Source organism: Ambystoma mexicanum, chromosome 4q (assembly GCF_040938575.1).
Source record: "Ambystoma mexicanum isolate Mex_15411 chromosome 4q, UKY_AmexF1_1, whole genome shotgun sequence".
NCBI lineage: Eukaryota > Metazoa > Chordata > Amphibia > Caudata > Ambystomatidae > Ambystoma > Ambystoma mexicanum.
In genome coordinates, this window is record NC_090928.1 from 1,135,442,529 (window position 1) to 1,135,461,560 (window position 19,032).

The 19,032-nt window shown below is 43.3% G+C and overlaps 1 protein-coding gene across 1 annotated transcript in view; it reads right to left on the reverse strand.

Moving 5' to 3' along the window:
• The window catches only part of SPDYA (speedy/RINGO cell cycle regulator family member A), a 1,164,271-nt gene extending 1,150,929 nt beyond the window's left edge, over nucleotides 1–13,342 (reverse strand). Inside the window, exon 1 of the mRNA XM_069608721.1 lies at nucleotides 13,310–13,342. The gene's annotated coding sequence lies outside the window, so the exon portion shown is untranslated. The remainder of the gene's footprint in view (nucleotides 1–13,309) is intronic.
• Nucleotides 13,343–19,032: the final 5,690 nt, after the last annotated feature.

The window sequence follows — 19,032 nt, forward strand, 5'->3', positions numbered from 1 at the left end:
GAAGACTTTTCTTAAATTTAAAGAGAGGCTATGGATCTACAAACATAAAAACTGCTATTTGCAAAGCAGAGCAAGTTTCAAGAGAGTCTTTACTTACAGACAAACCAAAATCTGGCACATTGAAACACAAAACTCAGTTTATCACCACTTATAGCACTGAAGCTAAGAAAATCAAACGAATACTATCCGAACATTGGAATATTCTTCTCACGGACTTAAAAATACCTGGACACTTCTCCAAGTATTTGCTTTCGGAGAGCACCGACCATTAAGAACTTGCTCATCCCAAGCTTTCTCAGCCTGATTGCGAGTGAAAGAAAGACTTTTCTTCAGACCAACATTAAGGGCACTTACAAATGTGGGCACTGCAAACCATGCCCCCTCCTACACCAAGGGAAAAAAGAAATCCATCTTCCAAATGGCAAAACCAAACCGATCAATCAATTGATTAACTGCAAGTCAAAATATATTGTATATGGAATTTAATGCATATGTGGTAGACTCTATATTGGGAGCACCATAAGAAAACTAAAGGTGAGAATGTTCAAACACATAAGAGCCATCCGAAACAAGGACCTCAGATCCCCCATATCGGTCCATATTATCACAGACCATCCAACTTTTGAAATCTCGAACCTTAAGATTTTTGGCTTGGAGAAAGTACGTTTACCCCCCAGAGGAGGTAACAAGGAGGAACTGTTACGTAAACAAGAACGTAAATGGATTTGTATTATGAACACATGCGTATCAGGTTCGAATTGTGACACAGAAATGTATAACTGACTGTAGACAGGTCTTCTTTTCTCTATGCAACATAGATATGTACAACTGATCAAAAGTATGACTAACCGCTGAAACACAAATGTCTGCTTTAAAGAACAAATTTAGTAATGATCTACCATATTTAGAATACCTTTCCTTCGCTTAATATTAGGACTCATATAATAGATGTACATCTGCTTTGATTTTCTCGCCACACCCTCTTTTGTGATCGATCCATTCGCTAAAAAATATTTTTTTGAAACTCCTTTTAGTTAGTCAGTAACTTACCACCAATCAGACCCCAATGTCTGAAATCAAAATATAAATACTCATTTAGTTACTGACATATATATCTGTGCTAGCAAATAAGCATTTAATTATAGACTCAACCTCAATCATAACATAATGGAACGATAAATATTTATCCAATGATTGACCTTAAATTCTAGTACTTGTAACGATATTTGCCCGTATAACTCAATACCAACCTTTTCTTTCCTTTTAATTTTCACTATGAGCATCTCGCTCTAAAAATGGACGCCGTATACGTGGGATGCGCAATGACGTCATCACGCCGCATTAGATAACGCAGCGCGCGGCATGATGACGTCATCGCGCATCGTTTTTCACTATAGATAGTCCACCTACACACAGTTGCATCGCGCAACTGGCCCGGTCAGTTCTTTACAGCTTATCACGGCGGAAAGAACCGTTCCATTTTGTTTTTCCATGGAAACTGGATATACAAGGTAAGACATAATGAATTTTGTAACAGAAAGCTCCTTAGAAACCTATGCTTTTCTCCAAGCATCAAACTCTCCATATCTAAACAGAGGCTTTATATACCTCTCTCTTCCCTACAGTTAGCCTTACCTTGGACCACCAACAGATTAACTTTTTGGTAATCTTGAAGTCAATTGAAAGAGCACCTTTTGGTAAAACACACACCTGGCATTTCTCTTATGAAGCCATTGGAAAGACAACCCGGAAACAACTTAAGATACTTTAACTCACTGAACCATAAACCAATCATGGTGAGTCAAAATTATGGATATCTATCTTTGAAGATTTATAATTTGATTAGTCATAAAACATGATTTCAATACACAGATAATCAATTTTGATAACTATAATATTTTATTTCTCTTTTTTTTCTTATCCTTTTCTGTTAGAAATCATTCCTTCTCCTGATGAACCATTCACAAATTCCATGGGGAAACACGTGTCGAGTTAGGATTAAATTTGGCAATTACAAGGTGTGATGATAACACCATATTAGACTTGACTTGTTTTTTCTACCAATCACATAATTGAAGAATGAGTGAGCATTATTTCTGGAATTTGCAAGGTGTGATGACAACACCATGTTAGATTTGATTTGTTTTTGCTACTAATCACAAGATTGAAGAAATTTGAACGCAAAAATAAAGAACTTTGAGAATCACCGTCAATATTGAAGTAAAACATGTTTTCATTTTGAATTTAAACCTAAACCAGAACTGTCTATTGGATGTTGATTTGACTCACCATTGACATACTCTTAAAATTGAGTTGGCGCATTACAGTAACTTTCCCATTTTCCTCATTTTCTGCAAGACAAGGAAGGGTAGACAGAGGGAGGACAAAACAACGATATTACTAGGCCTTGTGTCATTCAGATCGTGCAAGTGCAAGGGGGAGGGAAGAGGAGAAGTGCCAGCGGGGGGGAGAGTGCAGTGGCAAAAATGCAATAAGTGGTGCCAGGGTGGTGGCTCAAGTAAGTGCAGGAAGGCAGGGGACTGTAGGGTTGCGGATACAGTCCCTAAGTGGGTGGGAGGTCCAGAGGCAGTGCAAGGGGCAAGTGGGCGTGCAGGAGCCTGTTGCCCGTAAGGTTCAGTGGGTGGCCAGGCAACCAGTTAGCACAGCGGACAGGAGCATCAGCAGTGGCGAGATAGAAAGCAGAAGCGAAGAGGAAGGTCTTGAGTTACTTCCGGAACCTTATGTTCCGTTTGAGAGAGGCACAGAGGATGTTCCAGGGGGAGGCCCCAGCCGAGGACAGAGATCTACCCCCACTCTCTGCCTGGAGTAGCGTCTGACCCTCAGAGAGTTGGAGGTGGACGAGCAGAGGGCTCGAGAAGGAAGATGCTTAGGAAGAGAGAGTTGATGTAGTGTGGTCCCTGGCCCCAGAAAGCCTTGTGGATGAAGCAGAGGGTCTTGAACTTGATCACTGCATTCACTGGGAGCCAGTGGAGAGATTTCAGGGCTGGAGAGATAGAATCCCTGGCCTTGAGGCCAAGGACAAGTCTCGCAGTCCTGTTCTGGATTAGTTGCAAAGGGTGAAGAGTAGAGGCAGGCAGAAGGGGCTGTTGTAGTAGTCTAGCCTACAGAGAAGCAGGGCTCTGGAGACAGTGAGCTTCTGGGGGAAAGTGAGAAAAGGAAGAATTCCTCTGAGGAGGTGCAGCTGGTAGTGTGACTTCTTAGAGATGTCTGAGATGTGAGGCGAGAAGGAGAGTGTGGAGTCGAAGATGACCCCAAGATTCTTCACCTCACAGGAAGGTGCGGGTAAAGTGTCCAGGGTGGGCGGCCATAGTGAAAGAGGGAAAGCAGAAACAGGGTTCCCAATGAGAAGGATTTCAGTCTTACTGGCATTAAGGCAGAGATCATTGAAAGCTCACCATTCCTGAATCACAGATAGACAGTCAGATTATGAGCGAGAGAGCAGAAAGGGCAGAGGGAGCCTGAAGGAGAGCTGAGTGTCATCTGCATAAAACTGAAAGTTAGAACAGAAGGTAGAGGTGAGGTGGGCCAGAGGAGCCAAGTAATGGTTGAAGAGCCAGGGTCAGAGGTTAGAACCCTGGGGAACACCACATGTAGAGAGAGAGGTGGTAGGGAGAAAGGACACAAGTTGGACCTGGCAGGGTCGATCGGAGAGAAAAGAGGTCAACCAGGCTAGGGCCTGACCCGTGATGTCCAGGTTGTCACGGAGACGATTGAGCAGGATGGCATGGTTGACCGTATCAAAAGCAGAGGATAGATCAAGCAGAATGAGGAAAGACGGAAGGTTAGCGTCGGGATTAGAGAGCAAGTCTTCACAGGTGTACAGGAGAGTCGTTTCCATGCTTCTGGCTGTTCTAAAGCCAGACTGGTTAGAGTAAGCTGTGAGATGGCCAGCTTTTCTAGGAGTTTGCCCAGGGAAGGAGTGATAGAGATCGGGCAGTAGTTTGCCAGAGAGGAAGGATCGGCGGGGGGGGAAGGGGCTTTGAGGAAAGGGTGCACACGGGAGTGCTTTAGAGGGCAAGGGAAGGTTCCAGTGGCAAAAGAGTGATTGGAGAAATTGGCCAAGGCTGGAGCGACGGTGTTGATGTGGTCCTTGATGGTTGTGGAGAAGCAGGGGAGCAACTGCTTTGACAAGATTTTCATAGATTGGACTTGTCTAGAAACATTGCCGGATATGTGAAATCGAACAAGACATGAGGGGAGGGGTTAAGTGTACTCTGCAGAGCAATTACAGAGGCAAAGTGCCTTTCACTTCCCTCTTCCCACTTTATTATTTATGTACATTTAATATTTTATATCCACCTCTTTTATAGTGGATTTTATAGTGGATTAATTTAATTTTAGTTGTGCGTAAGCTTTAGTGTATTCAGCGGTGAAGGAACGTGTTTTAATACTCCCAATGATCCGTTTTGAATCCTGCCATAGGACACACAGAATGGCTATGCCTATGACACCCTCTGCTCATCTTTCCTCGTGAGTCAAATTACTATATTTGGTTTACTGCACAATAACCTTGTATTGCCACTCTTGTCACTTTCACGTGGCGGAGGGAATCCCTATGCTGCCCATGTGGCAGCCTCCTCTGCTTGTTACACTGCAGGTTTTGCTGCTACTGTGCTTCTGAAAGTCTGATGAAATCACAGTTGAAGAGGGATGAGCCACTGCTGCATGGCCTCTGAGCCTAATATAATTAGTTATGTGACATGTGGGTAAGAAAATGAGCTGCATAAATATTTTGGCTCCTGCAGGAATCATTTTACATGTTTTCCTTACTGAAATGTCGCACCTCGTGTCAGGAGATGTGTGGTAGACTGAAAGGCTGACTCTAAATAACATTTAAATGCCTCACAATCTTAGTTACTGCAGCTGGGTGGCCTATTGATTTCTCTATATATTCAGTATGATCAGGAATGATATTAACACTTTCTCCTTGTGTGTGTTACAGATTCAATCTGTGATAATTTTCACATATTCTGCTGGGACTCTGAATTTATTTCAGAAGTATATAACTTATTTAACCTCTGATGGGGAATCAGATCTTTTAATTAGCTAGGTTTGGTCTACATGTCTTCATACTGATAACCATATTTGATTTTATAATGATACAAATGCACACAAAGACAAAGGTCTTGTTCCTGTGGTGATCTTAGCAACTAGCCTTGCATAACATCAGTGATGGAGTAGTAAGTAGTAGTAAAATAGTTGCATTGAGAGTACATTTTTTTCAGAATTAACCAGTTTCAGGGCACTATACCAAAATAACATAGCTACATGAAATAGATAAACTATTGTAAATGCATACAAGACATAGAACCAAGTGATCAGGGCATTGTAAAAACTTCAGACAAGAGATGTGACTAAAACTAAACCAGTTCAACAGAACGTAAGTCTAATCATGTTAGAAAATACTACTTCAGCCAAAAAGTAGTACACAGCCCAATATCTTGAGGCCTGTCCCCCTCATGATTTATAAATAGTGACATGTACAAATATCAAGTCATACCAGAGGACACTGGAGAGACACCATTATTACTCTTCATGTCTACCAACACCGCAAAATCCAAACTTGATGTCCAGGAATGTTCAACACTGGAAACCCCCTCTGCAGGTGTTAGAGTGATAAAAAAGAACACTGACAAGGTCATCTCTTATTTTGCAGTAATATCAAAGTAAAATGGCTAGGATCCGCATGGGAATCTCTTATGCTGAGATTAAGATAGCAAATAATATCAAGGGTTTAGATGAAATGAAGACAGTTGTTTCATTGATTCATCCTTTAAAGACGACTGTGATGGTACTGGAAAACCAAAACCGCCAATAAACCTTTAAAGACCGGGATTTCAGGCATTATATTGACTCATTAATCATTAAATCACTCAAAATCAAATTCTTAATGCCCTTGCTATCAATAAAATGCACAACATATTATTCAGGAAGATGCAAGCTCAGGCTACTAGGAGACAAGTGATTTTTAAAGTCCTACACCATAATCTTGGCCAGTATTGGAGGGACGCAATAGAGATTATTATTCTTTTGGTTCATGCATCCAAAATCTATGTTCATCAGGACTTGGCTAGAGAAACTGTCCTTGTGGGGTTTCTTATTGTTGGAGCATCCATGTTATTTCATTCTAGCTGTGCTCAGATTTGTGTTGTTATTGCCATAAGTTAGATTTCCCCTCATGGAGAGTCAGGGATAATGGTAGTAAATGCCTAAAACGTTAAAGATCTCCATCAAGTAAGTTTCTAGCTAAAACAAAAGGTGATATTATGCGTATATAAAGAAACTCACCCAGCAACTGGACAAAATAGGCCCAAACAGATGTATTTTTAATTGTCGTGGCTTCATCATTACCTAGATTAAAGAAAATGGGTAGCAATATTAATTGGGAGACAACTAGCAGTAAAGTTGATGATTCCTCTCATGAGGACAAAAAGAAGATAATACATGCGTTAAGTGGTGCCAGAGTAGTGGCTCAAGTAAGTGCAGGGAGGCAGGGGACTGTAGGGTTGCAGATGCAGTCCCTACGTGGGTGAAAGGTCCAGAGGCAGTGCAAGGGGCTACTGGTCGTGCAGGAGCCTGGTGCCCGTGAGATTCAATGGGTGGCCACGTAACCAGTAAGCATAGCGTACAGGAGCATCAGCAGGGGGGGGCAGGAGCGGAGAGAGAGAGAGAGAGAGAGAGAGAGAAAGCACAAGCAAAGGGGAAGGTCTTGAGTTGCTTCCAGAACCTTAGGTTGTCCGGCTCAAGTTTGAGAGAGGCCAGGAGGCTGTTCAAGAGGGAGGCCACAGCCGAGGACAGAGATCTACCCCCCACTCTCTGCCTGGAGTAGCGCCTGACCCGCAGAGAGTTGGAGGTGGAGGAGCGGAGAGCTCGATAAGGAAGATGCTTAGGAAGAGAGAGTTGGATGTAGTGTGGTCCCCTTCCCCAGAAAGCTTTGTGGACGATGCTGAGGGTCTTGAACTTGATCACTGCAGTCACTGGGAGCCAGTGGAGAGATTGCAGGGCTGGACAGATACAATCCCTGGCCTTGAGGCCAAGGACAAGTCTTGCAGTCCTGTTCTGGATTAATTGCCCTCCATGGCATCATCACGCAAGCACGTCCTTGGTGCCTTTCCTCAAATGCATTTGGATCCTTCTTTTCGCTCTGTGAATCCACTGGAGACGCTTGCTTTGTCATGGCGATGGCAACGTGGCGAAGTTGCACTCTTCACCGACATCATCATTAAGGAGCATGCATCAGAGAAGAAAGAGCTCCCTGGCCACTTCGATGCTGCCCAACACAAACACCAGCTGCCCTCAAATGCACTACACGCAGCGGCAATACAAGGCTGCGGGATCCATATGCATGTGTCACATTACGGGTTGGATGGCGGTGGCTGCCGTGACTGCGGTTACGCCGCCATTAATGGTTCCATCACGCTCTCCCCTTACGGCTGCACCTTTTTTTCATTTTGACCGCCGTGGGGAGTACTTCCTTCCAGCATTCCCCGCGGTCAGCGCGTTTCAACCATTCTAGCCTTCCTTCCTGCTTTGCGGTGTATACGCTTGTAATTTCCTCGTTTTCTTGCTTCACACTGAAGCCCTCTCTCTCGCTCACTCCTTGCTGCCAGTTCTACCGGCACTTTTCGTTCTCTCTCTCTCTTTTTCCTTAGCCCTCCTCCTTTGTTACGTTTTCCGTTTTCTCTTCGTGTTTTTCGGAGTTCTGGTTACACGGCACCTCCCTTTTTCTTTCCCTTCCTGTTGTTTTCTTCCCTGGCTACTTACCCTCTCGCTTGAAAGGGCTTGCCTTCTATTGGTTTATTTATTTGCTGCATATTATTGACACTGCAGCCTTACTTACCACCGTGTGTGGTAATACTTACCTTCTCTTCCCGTCCTCGTCAGCTGACTCTTCCAGACCACCCAGGAGGTTTTTTCTGCTCCAAGGCTTTTTCCTCCTGTATTGCCTGGCCCGGGCTGGAGCCGTGGAGTGGTCTCATAGAAGATCCACCACGGCTTCTATCCATGTCAGGTCACCGGCACTTAAGAAGGAGAAGGACTACCGAGCTCATCGACAAGGCCTCGAAGAGACAAAGCCCGAAACCCCAGGTGAGGCGAGTGGTGCTGCGGGTGGGCAGGTTGGACCTCTAGAAGTAACCTCACCAGGTCATTTAGAGGGGAAATTGGACAGCATGGTGCCAGACCCTCAAACAGTAAGACGAAGTGAAGCGCCAACGCTGAGTGGAGCGCGGGTGAGACAGCACGCCAGTCACTCATGGTGTCACTGATGCTGCCGAGTGTGGGCATATCCGCCTACAGGGCCCTGTCTCATGATGACCACAACTGTGGGGTGTCAACTGCTGCTGCCGACTGGGACCTATCACACAAGAGCACCCAATGTCACTTCGATCCATACATTAGGTGAGGATGGAATGTCACAAATGGGGGAATAGTGGGTGGCTGACCCCCCCCCCACAGCTACTTACTTGGTTTAATTATAATTGTTCTTTTATAACACGCTTAATTATGGGGACACGTTTCTAAGGGCGAGCCCGGTATTCAAACCTGTGTTGCTATGTGTTGTCTTGCTACCAAATCAAACGTGTTGCCCCTGAGCTATCCTCCCAGCCTAATGCTCCTGTCCACTCTTGTTTTTTTCACTGTGACTATTCCTGGGTTCAACTCGTTGACAATGTTGTAAAATGAAAGTAGAATAGGTCAACTGTCCACACACAGACTCTTATATAAGCCTGTGTAAATCTAAGTATCTTTATTGTACATATCTACAGATGTATAGTTCCAGTTACTCTCAGCTATGATAAAGAACAGGAGTCACGCAGGAAACCCACCGGCCATCCTCATATCCCCACCTCAGGCCCCCAACTGATACACATGGAACAGTCAGATACAACACTCACCCAACATTCTGCTGAGCTGCCAATCATCACACTCATCAACATTCTACCAGCATACATAAAGTAGCCAGCGGGACAGGACAAGACTGGACATACATAACAACATCCACCAATGTTATTTTGCATCTAAACACTACATTTAACACCTGATTCATGTATTACTAGCTCTCACCTTGTCTCGCTACCTGTCTCTTTTTCTCTGCGAGCATGAGTTCCATTGTCAGGTGTGCATTTGCTTAAGCCACCACAGGTGTTGCTCACAGCAGTGTGACCAAGGAAAAAGCAGTTATCTTTAATGGAGGGAGGTGCAATGTTTTTTGAGTTAAAAATAGAATAGGAGCAGCAGTTACAAAGGCATCCCCTGAGGTGGGAACGGCCTTGTCTTTGGAGACATACATTTTAATGCTGTGTCCTGCAGGAATGTCACCATCACATTGAGGGTGCATTGTCCATAGGCTCTGTGGAGGGTGTCAGGGCTCTGCCAGACTCCAGAACTCCCCTGCTAAGTGACCAGAGAACAAGGCTGCAGGTTCTATAATTGTATTGGGTATTTTCCATTTTGTGATCATGTTAGTGCTTGTGTACACTGCAGCATTGCCTTTCTGCTCACAGAAGAAATAGATTATTGGTTTTAATCTGAGCATGACCCTTTCCAAGAAGGAAGGGTCTTTGTGAGAGACAAAGTGCACTCAGCAAAAAAAGCTATCAAAACATACAATTATGTATTAGTAGAAGTAACATTGTAAGCTGGTGTTTTGCAAACATTTAGAATGTTTATTTCTAATAATCACTTCAACTATATATTCTAATCAAAATAAGAATGTTACACTGGTCTTAGTGAGCAAAGCACATTATAGAAACCTGGAGTAACCACCTAAATTATTTTCTGATTGTCTGCATAAAACCAAAGAGAATTTTAGGAACATAAGAATGACCACGTTTATTTATATTTGACGAATATCCATATATGTGATAAACGGATTGTATGCTTTGTCACTAAGTAAATATTGGTCACTGGACTTGGGTCTATTTTTTTTGTTTGTTTGTTTGTTTGTTTATTAATTTGTAGGGCGCACTGAACCCGGAGGTAACTGGGCGCAACAAATGCAAAAGGATACTTAAAGCTTAGGTTACATAGTCAAGGCACGTTACATGTAGATACTGGGGAAACAGAGAATAATAGAAAATTGAACAGCAATGATATGCATCAGGTGACAAAGGTCAGGTGAGTGCTAGATAAGCAAGACTAATTATAGTACATAGATTCAGGCAGTGCATAATAGGAGAGAGATAGTTACAGATCTGTGTGCAGAGAGGATAGATCAGATGTCATTAGATCGTAGTCAATTCAGGTATGGTGTCTGAAGCTAGGGGAGGATAGATCAGATGTCATTAGATCGTAGCCAATTCAAGGTATTGCGTCTGAAGCTAGGGAAGGATTGGTCAGCTCTAAGAGAGATAGGTAGTGCATTCCAGGACTGGGCTGCTTCACTGGGAAACTATTTCCTCCAGATTCTTTTTAGCTTAAATCTGAGGATGTTTAGACAGAAGGCACTAGTCGATCTAGAGGGGCAGTTGGAAGTTTTTCTTACAATTCTCTCTGTTAAGTAAGGGGGGACTGCATTATTTAGGCACTTGAAGGTGAGGGACACTGTTTTAAGCATGATTCTATCATTTATCTTCAGCCAATTTCATTGTTCACAACACTTGTTTGGACAGGTCAGGATACAGCTATCTGACTACAATGGCTGCAATATCTGTCATCCCTTTCGGGTCTAGGCTGTCTTTCTTCCCATTTCCTGCGTTTGGGTTGCCTCACAGAATTTTAGAAGAAGAGGGGCACATGCCCAGTTACCAAAGCACAGACATCCTTTGAGAATTAAATATATGGGATATATTTATTGTTTTAATGTATCCCCAGCATTTCTACTGGATGTGTTGTTATCTTTTAACATTCTTTTTGTGAGGCCATAAGTGGGGGGACGCTAGTGAGAATGTTCACTATTTATTATAACTTTTTTTATTTGCATGTACTTTATTTTTCTGGGATACTGTAAAGTTTAAAGGCATTACTGTACTGTCTATGAGACAAGAAAGGGAAACACAGACAAATCCCTGGTGACTGTTTGCCGAGGAAGTGATGCTGCCAGTGCGAGGTTCGAGACTATCACAGAGTCTGCATCATGTGCCTTTAGGTAGTGGCAGTTGGGTAGGTATCCAATCTGCACTTTCAGAAAAACGCACCTCCTGCGCAGGGCCAGCTTCTTCAAAAGCGCTGCTATGCTGAAGCTGCCCTCTTCTTACTACCATCCCCCACCTGTTCACACCTTACTGAATGATGAGTACCAAGTCCTACAGTTTGCAGCCCATCAGGGACCATCACGAAAATTGCCACTGCAGTGCCCTCCCTTGAGAGTGAGATATAAGTGTCTTTTCAGGCACATTCTGGGTCCAGTTATTCTTTGTAGCTTCGACAGCTCTGGAGTTGAGCACTTGCCTTGTGTACACGTAATAGATCTGGAACATGGGCTTGAATCTTGTGAGCACCTCATGAGTGAATGCATCATCAATTGTGTGCCCCCTCAATCCACTTGATCCCAGGCTTCGAGCACCTCTACCAATACCTTTTGTATTTAAACTGTACATTTAACACCCACATTATTGATTTATTTGTTGTTTTAATATATTCCCTGCTTTTTATTGGCTGCGTTCCTAACTATTCTAATGTATTTGGGTTGAAGAATAGGTGTGGGATGCGTGCCAATATGTCCAGTGTTTATTAATACTTATTTATTATTTGTTTTTATTAATTCCCTGCTGTTTGTGCAGAATATATTGTAATAAATGTATTTATTATGTCCTGCTTTTATGGGATCATTATAGTGTAAAGGCATTACTGTATTGCCGAAGGCACAACAAAAGGAAATACAGTTAAGTCCCCAGGGGCCACTGGCTGAGGCAGTCATGCTGCCAATTTTATGTACATCACAGTCAGGGGGACAGGGGTTGGCATCATCATATGCCTGCAGTACAGACTTGCACATCTACATTTCTTTTTTACCATTAGAGAACTACATGTCGCAGAATGCATAGGGCATATTGGCAAATACAAAACATGCACCCTTTACTTGCAAAGGCCTGGTATTCAACACTATAGACCAAATAAATCTCTTCTCAATTAACCCCTTTTCACCTGGGATTTGAATTACTCCACCAATATTATTTTCTCGTATACAGCGGATTCTACCATTGATGTATTATTTCATGTTTTACTGTATGCCCTGTTTATCTGTAAAGTGACTGCGTTGAGTACACTGTGCATCTAACACCTGAGTTGTGGGGCGTATGAATATTATCTGATTGTGCGTAGAAAAAGGCACACGATGGCAGTGAATGCGTTCAGTATTCGCTTTCATTTATGGTTTTATCTATTACCTGCTGTTTTTAGAGTACCATTGATATAGTAGTTTGCGAAGGCTGCAAAAAGTAACTCCATACTTTACACAGAAACAAACTGTTCTTCTCAAACAACCCCCTTCCTTCAACAGCGCCAGTGTCTTCAAAAACGCTGTTGAGACGAAGCTGTCCTCCCTTCACTCCCCTAACCTCTCCACCCATTCACACCTAACTGATTGTCAGGCTGGGTGAAAACCTTAAGCCACCACACTCAATGAGTAAGCAGTAGTATTCAGGCCATACAGCGAGTGTATCGGATATTCCTGCCTCCCATGCACCAAGATAAGTATCAATGGACTGTGCAGACAGAATCGCCACATGTGCCTCCAAAAAAAGCAATGTTCAAAGTGAGAATTTTACAGGATCATACACGTGTTTTATTTCATCAACGTTGCTGGCAATAAATCATAGGGCATTTATTGAAATACACATACATTACAACATACATTACAAACTCATTCTTAACCCAATCCTGTCAACAACTTCAGGTAGGATCTTTGGTATCCAGTGATATCATCCCTGGAAATTACATCAAGGGTGACTCTATATTTTGTTTAAAGGCACTATCCTACACTTTCTCCAAATATTCTACGACTGGAGTTTGTTCATATTATTTCACCAGTCCTAAAATATGTTGGGGAGGGTGTTTAGTGTCTTGAAAAAAAATATCGAGTCACCCTCAATGTTTTTTTCCAGCGATTATATCACATACAACCGGATCTTTTTAATATGGATAATTGTTCTACAGCAATTGTCTTGTGTAAATACTGGAGACCAACACTTGTAGATGGCAGGGATTTGCTCTGCCGTTTTCATGCGATTTAACTCACAAGCTCAAAATTAGCTCCTATGTGTACTGTAGAAACACGTGATTTGAACAGAAAATAGACCACCCCATCACCTATTGTCAAGTCTCCCAATTACAACCAAGAGCTCACCTTGTAGAGCAGATGACTCCATCCATAACTCTGATCCTGTGACAAGAGAAAAGCAGAAATTTGAGCTGCGTCACACACAGGCGTCAAGTACAGCAAAACAGTAATGTACAGAAATGATAGTATTCAGAAGCATGCAAAAAGAATAATCAGTTTGAGAACTGAAACAACCAAGAGTGTCCATTTACTTGCATTGGGATGTGTGACATTTTCGGAGCGAGAAAGCACAAATCGTGAGTCTACCCTCCTACAGTAGATAGGTATGTTTGGTTTGTACGAGGGTACCGACCAAAAACGCCAATCTGCACAAAACCCTCAGCATCCACACCTCTTACAAAATGTAGTACTTTGTTCTGATGCTAAATTATCCACTGGGGTGCTGTAGATGGCAGACTGTCTGAGGGAAATCCAGATTGAGGGGTCATTGCTGCTTTTCTGTAATGGAATATGCAGTGCCAAAAAGCCCCTTCAGCTTGGCACTCATCTCTGTACCAATGATGTTCGTTATTGCAGGTATACCATGTAAAATGTATCACGAGTTGCAATACAACAACATATAGTTATATGAGTGGCTTCAAAACAATGATCGATTAAATGGGGTAGGATGGGAAGACGAGGGGTATACAAGGTGCTTTAAAGACTGAAATGTATTTGTTTCATAGAGTGCCATTTTAAGTGCAGTCAACAATGTTTGACGCTGTGATCTGGGCCTCTTGACATTTTCCATCCGGATCTACGTTGAAAGACCATATTTGAAAAGCTTGCGTTACAAAATAGTGGAGCCGACTTGCTCGCATTTTGTAACTTGAGCTTTTCATAATATGCCTTTTTGTCCCCTTACATTTGATGTATGCAGGCGACACCCCGGCCGCAGCCAATAATGCCGAACTAGGGCAGCCGGGGCCACCCCCGCAATCCTCGCTCCCCTTGTTGAGCATTATGGGCTACGTTTTCGTTTTACCAAGCCGAATGGCACTAAAAGCTAATTTGGCTTTTTATTTACGAGCTTTTGGGACGAAACGTTTCCATCCTGGGTAGAGATTACTCACCCATCTGAAAAGGTTTGAGGACCTTGCAAGAGGCTAGGGGCAGTATCAGACACCGTTAACATCTCCATTTCAGTGGGGCACACTTCCCCATGGACACAGCAACCCAAAGCAACATTTTAATAAAATAAATATTAAAAAAGTATACCTGACGGTAGCGTACCTTTCAATGAAGAGATAGCATTAGAATATTCAGAATTATAATGTGCTAAGCAAGCAGTAAATGAGTTGCCGTGACCGAAATCTCTAACATAAAAATCAAAGTAAAGAAATTAATAAAGGCAGCCCAAAACAGTAGCTCACATTCAAATAAAGCTGTGTATTGTTTTACTTTTGCAGTCACTAAAAATATGCTTACTGTGACGGAACTAAAAAGATGGCATTGGCTGTCAAGGTGTTCCAAATCCTGGCCTTTTGATAATTCAATGGTTTATGTTCTGGACAGTTTCATAAATGGACGGACTACCTCCAGTTACTAGATAAGTGTATTGGTACAGAGCCTGCATAAGGTTTGACCCATTAATGTGTTGTGCATGACACAAGTATAAAAGTAAGAAGTGTAATGTGCTAAGTAAGTACTAACAGAGTTGATGTGATCCAAATTTCCTACGCAAAATTCAGTGTACATTTCAATAAAGAAGCAATTTTAAATTGTATAGTTCTGCATTTAAAATGGGGGTTTCCGAAACTGCGCACTTTGATCTGTGGGGAGACTACCTAAACCTCTTCAGCACTGTTGAATAGCCTGCAGCATATCCTCTTGGCCACCAGCCCCGAGACAAACTGTTGCTTCAAGGTATTCATCAACCCCACAGGATATATGTTTTTCTAATACTGTGCTTGCCAATAGGTAAACAAAAGCAAAAATACAAGGCCAATTCGAAAAGGTATTGGAGGACAAAGGATTTGAAACCTAACTCCCATGACTGCATCTGATTTGGATGCGAGTGTTGAAGACACTTCTCTCTAACAACACCCTGCCTGTGTGTCCCTGCAAGCGTAGATAAGCTTGGGAATAATGTTGGTCTCAAGGCCAAAACATGGTGCATGAGCAGCGCAGTTTGCATCTAACACCAAAGAATTGGAGAGAGTAGAGTTGCCATTAGTTTCTCTTTAGGCCTACTAGTGATGGGAAAAAAAGAAATGAATCAACCAGGCGCCACTCACCGAGACAAGTGTCTCTCATCTGGTAAAAAGTTGAAATGGGTTTTGTCCCATATTTCCAGTATTGATGATAAATTGTGTAGGTATTTTTTCTCAACTACGGCAAAGCGGTCATGGTACTTTTGATTATTCAAATATATTATATTCAAGAACAAATAAGGAAAATGTTACGTATCAGTAAAAGTATTTCTGCCATCAAGTATTTTAGAATCACATGCTGTGCATATTCTGCCATTTAGTGGTTGGTGCAGAGTATTATGATTTCTTTATGAACTTTCAGTTGAGGCTCTCCAAAACCCAGCAAGCGAACTCAAGCCTGGCATTACTGTCCAAAGGAATCTGAATGTTCTATTCGAAGCAGGGAAATATCCTCCATTTCTCTCTATCCCTTTCCTGCCAACTCCGCTCCCAAGGTTACTAATTGACAGAATTGGTCCTGAGGCCCCACATGACTTTTCTTGTATAGTCTGGCATAGAGCATCCCATAACCTAGGTTTCCATCGAAGGGCTAATCAAAAAAGGGCAGATCTTGTTTGTTAGGGCTTGGCAGGGCCTTTGGCCCTTTACCTCTTGTGCCCCTTGCAGAGATGATCACTCCTCAGTGAAGCATGTGACTTCCAGATTCACCATTATATATGAAATGTGTTTTTAATCCCTCCCTCTCCTGCACTCTCCCTTGTATTTCTGTGCTCTCTGGTCACTTTAGTCTACAATGAAATCTAACTTGTTATGCAAATCACTATGGAGTGCATTTTTTTAATCCCAGAGCGTACATTCACAGCGTAAATCCATGGTGTAAACTGTTTACGTCATTAATTTATGCACCACCATATGCTCGTCCTGTACACGACTGCCCTCTGACTTTATGCCAGCAAACACAGGAATAACCATCCTCTTCACTTAAGATGCGTTGCATCAGTTGAATACCTATCATATAACCCAATGCATAAGCTGTAATGTAATGACTAATTGTACCAGTCGGAATATCAGTATTTCAGGAATTGTAGTATTCATAATGTGCCACTGAATGCTACTATTCCTGTGCCCTTGTAACTAAGCTCTTGCAAGTAACAGCACCTCAATGCCCTTGGGCTGCTTGCGTGCTATATAAATATAAATAAATAAATAAATAAATAAAATAACACTGTATGCTTAAAGCGTAAAAACCATGCATACTTTGCTTTGGTTGTAGACCCTACTGAGTGGAAGAAATTCCATCGAACAGGATATTTTACCCATGTTCGTTCTCAGCAGAGGGGCTATCATACTCTTTTGTAATTTTGTACAATTTGGGGTTTCACCCTGAGTAACCCAGGGTAATCCAGACGTGGGACCCTTGCTCATTGTGCCTTAGAGAGCTCAGCTTCACCTCACTGAGGAGGCCCAACCAGGCTGAAACCATGTGTCTGGGGTTGTTGATGGTACTCTTGTTCAGAGGAGAGTTGCCTAGCATTTCGTCGATGCTGGACTGACCTTGTGGGTAGGACAAGACTGATATGCAAATATATTTCTCCTATGTGAAGGGTGCAGTGAGCTAAAATGTGGTTGTAGACCCTCCTGAGTGGAATACATTCCATAGAACCGGCTATTTGACCCGTGTTAATTCTCAGTAGATGGGCTTCCACACTCTTTGTAATACTTTACCCAACATAAACTCGGACATGGTTTTATGCATAAAATGTACACCTTGCAATTTCAGGGGTGGGGATGATACTGAAACATTCCACTGGCTTTGACGCCAAAATGTACTCTAAAATAAATGCACCCTTTCAGGGCAAGTGCAAAGGGCCATAGTTAAATTGGCAATAAACACAGCAAGCAACAATCATCCCAATAAGGCAAGAAACACCTCACAACAAGCCACACATGCCAGGAGCAACAAATCAGGGGGTGGAGACTTCATAAGGAAGGCTCATTTCTGAAGGAACCATAGACTGAGAATAAATATTGTTGCTGCACTTCAGGCAGCTAAGAAGAATGATCGCTCCCGAAAAGGTGGGCCATCAGCAGCCTGAACCCCAGGCCTCAGCCCAGGCAGCCCATGTGCCTCCACCCCACCCCTAACCCAAACAGCCAATCAGCCTGCACCCCAGTACTGGCAGCGCATCAGCCTGCACCACAGCTTCCCAGCATAGCAGCAGCGGCATGACAGTAGGAGATCCCAAAGACACTACTAGAGGAGGATTATGCCCAGTGTTTCCCTCCATGACCTCAGGACTAGCAGGTCCTCACAGCCCACTGCCTGAACATTCCCACAATTTTGGGCATTTCTCCTGGCAGAAGTCGAGCACTACATAGAACTGGACATACCTCCATTCCTCTACCTGTTGAAGCTCCTCACAGTGCTCCATTTCTAAAACTGTGGCCCTGGTGAATGGCATCACTCAGTCCTGCTGCTCACACATCCTCTCACAGGTTACTTCTGCCATGATGAAATGGATGCGCTGCCACATTGCCTTCTCCACAGACCCTCCAGTGCAAACCCACATCAAGACCACGTTCTATGCATTTGTGGGCTTCCCCAATGTAGTCTGAGCCCTGGACTGCACATGTGTAGCCCTTCTACCACCCAGGGCAGAATTGCATATTTACATCAACAATCAATGTTTAAATGGTCTGTGATGCAGACATTCGCTTCACGCATGTCTGTGCCAGATTCTGAAGGTCCACACACAGCTGCCCATACATGGATGACTGTGCTAAATTCCGAGGGTCCACGCATGACTCAATGATCATGGCTCAAAGCAAACTGCCATGCATCATGGATGACCTACAGTAACGCTGGGCTTGGCTGCTGGGTATGCAGAGAACAACGCACCACCACACCAGTGAATGGAAACACACTTGCCACTGCATGTGACATGAGCACAACTGTGGATGCCAGCACACAAGCACCTGCCCAGCACTGTCAATCGTGCAAGTATCATGACAGAAGAACAAGGTATAACAATCCTCCTCTAGCTCCTGACCACCTGTGATGAACAATACCTCTTTAGTGTATGCCTATGACCAGCTACTAAACCACTGACTGCACTTGGTGACACCGGCCCCCTCCAAGCTCAGGGGTTAAATGGAAGCCCCATTGTGCCATTCACTGACTACACTGTTCCGCCACCACCATGGCATACCCTGCAGTGGAATCCATGTGAGAAAATGTCCCACATACGCACATCAGAACTGGAATGCGGCATACCCAAATGGTACAAAACATCTGAATGGCATCTCAAGCAAAACACTTGCTCCGAATCACAACATGCCACTCCTGCCCATGCCCCTGTCACTCACAATGGCCTCTGTGGCTAGGCACACAAGCATTGCATGACATGACCAGCATCACATAACCACGTACCTTTTCATTGACAGTACCATGCTCACATGAACCATATAGCAGTAGACATAGTCCTAGTGACACCAGAATGGAGATCGCAAGCCTGGTTTCCAGTTCTGATGGAACTTTCTATGGATTTTCTGCTGAGGATTGCACACAGATCAGACCTCCTAGTAGACTCGGAGGGC